The sequence below is a fragment of the Scleropages formosus genome, chromosome 13, assembly GCF_900964775.1.
Source record: "Scleropages formosus chromosome 13, fSclFor1.1, whole genome shotgun sequence".
NCBI classification, from domain to species: Eukaryota; Metazoa; Chordata; class Actinopteri; order Osteoglossiformes; family Osteoglossidae; genus Scleropages; species Scleropages formosus.
Genome location: NC_041818.1, coordinates 3,602,466 through 3,607,462, shown reverse-complemented (window position 1 = coordinate 3,607,462; position 4,997 = coordinate 3,602,466).

Genomic DNA, 4,997 nt, shown 5'->3' with positions numbered 1-4,997 from the left:
TGAAGCAGTATGGGGCACAATAATCCTCCATAAGTGTCTGATACGACACCTAAGGATTCTAAACTTCTGATCTGTACCTCACACTCGTCATACAGTTGTCTTAATGCTTCAACGTCGGAAGATTTCTTTACTGGAGTCAATTTCAATAATTTGGACATGTGCGCACTCACCACAAGGTCCTTTCTTCCAAATCTTTCCTTCAGCATATCAACTGCTGTGTCATAATTGCTGTCCGATATCTTTAATCCTGCAACAGCTCGGGCAGCAGGTCCAGTGAGGTATGACTTCAAGTAAGCAAATTTCTCAGTTTTGCTTAATTCTCTGTTTTCATGGATAGCAGTTTCAAACTGATCCCAGAACTCTTGCCAAAGACATACTTCTCCGTTAAATTTACTTATAGACAGCTTCGGTAATTTCACCGATGACCTATTAGTTAATATGTCTGTATGCGTACTCACATCACTTCGCCGGGCCGCCCTTACTCCCTCCGCCGCTTCAGTCTAATGTTCAATCAACCTGGCAGCACGGGTTTTCCACAGACTGATGTGGTCCTGATAGTCTGCGGTTTTCGCGACATCTGCATCTAGCTCGTCTATTGGTATTTCGTCTTCTATGTCTTTATCCAATTCGCGGAGATTCTCCTCCTTAATGGAGAGCATGGACAACAACTCTCTCAAACGGTCGCAATTCACGTTGTCCTTACATGTTTCTTCTTCTAGAGACCGCAGTAGTTTCGTTGCGGATGCCTGCAAAACTCCGCGTTTATGTTTCAGCCTCTGTAGTCGGTCCGACATTTTCTCTTTCACCTTTTACTTCGCGGCTAGGTGCAACGAGCTATCCGTTTAGTTCGCCTCTTCCCGGGTTTCGGCACCAAAAAATGTTGTTGTCACGAACCACGTTGCAGCCTTTCAAGTTCGCAAATGACGAGACCGACTCCTGGGTTTCTAACAAAACGTTACATTTAATTAAAATACCAACAAATATCCGTCGCTCCACTTGTACACTCTGAGGCAGTACACTCTTCACTACTTTTTTTACATTTACGCAAAAAGACCAAGGAACGTAATTAACGTATGGACATCTAGTGGCAGTTCTAGAAATCGCATTTCAAATTTGTACAATTAAACTCAATGCCAATCATTCATCAGCAATTACAAGTTGACAACCAAATACAAACAATAAAATACAACAGCTGGAATGCTACTACACAAGTAACCCCAGTGAAAGGGGTTACATGAAGAGGATGTGGGACCTATGGATACTTTGAAACCCAACATCAAGACTAATGCCTAAACAGCTAGTAGCTCAGTGTTACAACATCCACAAAAAAACAACTGCTATCACAACTAGAGATTGATAAGGTACAACACAAATGTTATGGCAAGGGGGAGCCAGGACAGGTTGGGGAGGGGGGAGATATCATCATCATCCCCACACTCCAAGATTGGATACCAAGCCCCAAGAACAATGAGCCCTTGTAAGCTGAATGCAAGAGCAGCTGACCTAAGAGATAAGATCATGGCTAAGAAGGATACCTGGAGCCCCTGTGGCTGATTACCAAGACCAAGTGAAGTACCTATTGAAAATCTGCTAGAAGATGTGAATGCAGCACTATGAACAATCCGTATGGAGACCAACCAGCTGATGTACAACACAGCAACAGTGATGCTTGAGATGCTTGGGTACAAGATGAGTACCAAGCATAAGAAGCAGTATCCTCCATGGAAAAGAAGGCTAGAGGCCAAGATCAAGGCAGCACGAAGGGAAGTTAGCCAGCTATCGGAACTGTAGAAAGGGGTGATGAAGACCATGCCTAAGAAGTACAGCAAGCTGTCTATACCTGAGGCCTTAGAAACTGCCAAGCAAAGACTCACAGCCTTGGCTAACACCCTAAAGAGGTACATGAGAGAGATAGAGGGCAGAAGAATAAACCAGATGTTCTCCACAGAACCATCCAAAGTGTACTCTCAGTGGCAGGGTAATAACATGAGAGCAGACCCACCAAGGTTGGAGACTGAGCAATACTGGAAAAACATATGGGAGAAGGAGGCATCACATAACAACAGAGCCCAGTGGCTAGTGGATCTAAGAGCAGACCACAGCAACCTCCCTGAACAGGATCCAGTAACCATCACAGTGACAGACATCCAAGAAAGAGTCTCAAGTATGAAGAACTGGACAGCACAAGGCCCTGACATGATCCATGCCTTCTGGCTAAAGAAGCTAACTGCACTCCATGAGCGCCTGGCAACACAAATGAACCAGCTTCTAATGGATGGGACCCACCCTGAATGGTTAACAGAAGGCTGGACAGTCCTGATCCTGAAGGACCCCCAGAAAGGAGCAGTCCCATCCAACTATCGCCCGATAACCTGCCTCTGCACAACATGGAAGCTGCTCTCAGGTATCATAGCGGCTAAGATGAACAGGCATATGGCTCAATACATGAGCGGGGCCCAGAAAGGAATTGGTAGAAACACCAGAGGAGCAAAACACCAGCTACTGGTAGACAGAACAGTCACTCGAGACTGCAAGACCAAACAGACCAACAGGTGCACCGCTTAGATTGACTACAAGAAAGCCTATGACTCGATGCCTCACTCATGGATCCTGGAATGCTTAGAACTATACAAGATCAAAAGGACACTAAGAGCCTTCATCAGGAACTCAATGGGGCAGTGGAAAAGAACCCTAGAGGCCAACTCCAAGCAAATTGCGCAAGTCACCATGAAGTGCAGCATCTACCAAGGAGATGCATTGTCCCCACTGCTGTTCTGCACAGGCCTGAACCCCCTCAGCCAGATCATCACCAAGACTGGCTACGGATACCGACTACGGAATGGAGTAAACATCAGTCACCTCCTCTACATGGATGACATCGAGCTGTATGCCAAGAGTGAACGAGACATCGATTCCCTGATCCACACCACCAGGATCTACAGCAATGACATCGGAATGTCATTCGGATTGGATAAGTGTAGCCGGATGGTAACAAAGAGAGGGAAGGTAGTCAGAACTGAGGGGATTGTACTACCAGAAGGCAACATAGCCGATGTTGAGGATAGCTACAAGTACCTTGGAATCCCGCAGGCGCATGGGAATCATGAAGAGGCCGCAAGGAAAGCAGCAATCGCCAAATACCTGCAGAGAGTAAGGCAAGTCCTGAGAAGTCAGCTAAATGGGAAGAACAAGGTCCGGGCTATCAACACCTACGCCCTGCCGGTCATCAGATACCCCGCTGGCATAATAAGCTGGCCAAAGGAGGAGATAGAAGCCACTGACATCAAGACAAGGAAGCTCCTGACAATGCCTGGAGGGTTTCACCCCAAATCCAGCACCCTGAGGCTGTACGCTAAGCGGAAAGAAGGAGGCCGAGGACTAGTGAGCATCAGAGCCACTATCCAGGATGAAACAACAAAGATCCTTGATTACATCAGGAAGATGGCCCTAACTGATGAGATGCTTAGTGAATTCCTCAGGCAGCAGAAACCCGAGAAGGAGGACGAGGAGGAACAGGAACCATCATGAAAGGACAAACCCCTACACGGTATGTACCACTGGCAGATTGAAGAAGTGGCTGATATCGAAAAATCATACCAGTGGCTGGACAAAGCTAGACTAAAAGACAGCACAGAGGCACTAATCATAGCAGCACAGGAACAAGCTCTAAGTACAAGATCAATAGAGGCCGGGGTCTACCACACCAGGCAGGACCCCAGGTGCAGGCTGTGCAAAGATGCCCCTGAGACAATCCAGCACATAACAGCAGGGTGTAAGATGCTAGCAGGCAAGGCATACATGGAACGACATAACCAAGTGGCTGGCATAGTGTACAGGAACATCTGTGCCGAGCATGGGCTGGAAGTCCCAGGATCAAAGTGGGATACATCCCAAGGGTGGTCGAGAATGACCAAGCTAAGATCCTGTGGGACTTCCAGATCCAGACTGACAAACTGGTAATGGCTAACCAACCGGACATAGTAGTGGTGGACAAACAGAGGAAGAAAGCCGTAGTGATAGATGTCGCCATCCCAAGCGATGGCAACATCAGAAAGAAAGAACATGAGAAGCTTGAGAAATACCAAGAACTGAGAGAGGAGCTAGAAAAGATGTGGAAGGTGAAGGCAACAGTGGTCCCCGTGGTAATCGGAACACTTGGGGCTGTGACCCCTAAGCTGGGAGAGTGGCTCCAGCAGATCCCGGGAACAACATCTGAGATCTCTGTCAAGAAGAGCGCGGTCCTAGGAACAGCTAAGATGCTGCGCAGAACCCTCAAGCTCCCAGGCCTCTGGTAGAGGACCCGAGCTTGAAGGAGTAAGACCGCCCGCAAAAAGGGGGTGAGTGGGAAAATTTTTTTAAATTTTTTATATTTATATATATATATATATTTATATATAAATCCTTTTTTTGTAGGTTTTACAGGTACTCTGTGTGTATACATGAAATCATAAAATCCCAAATGCAACATTCGAATCTTAATTTTTCATTAATTAGATTTTTAAATTTGATATGGATTTTCCAGTATCTGTGCAACTAATGTTTTTAACAGCAGGGTGGTGGATAATATAGTAATTCAAATTACTGTCTCTAGATGCAGAGGTTGCAAGTTCCAGTTCCACCTCCTGCTTGATCAACTTACCCTGAATTGATGCAGTAAAAATTACCCAGCTGTACAGAGGGATCAATTAATGAAAATATATTAATATTACAAGTCACTCTGGAGAAAAAAGTCAAATGATGCTTGGAGATAAAGGAATAAATCTTATGCTCCTGTATTATTATTAATATTTAAATGTACATACTATCAATAACATAACAGGCCACCTTTGATGATAGAAATAGTGGAAATTCGGGATTATGAAACATTGACGGGTACTATTTATTCTTTAGGCCAGCAGTCACATCCTGAGTCACATCCTACAGGAACATGCAGGGAAAACTCCATTTTGTTGTTTCATATGTTGAACTTTTGGTGGGTGGGGTCTTAACACATCCGC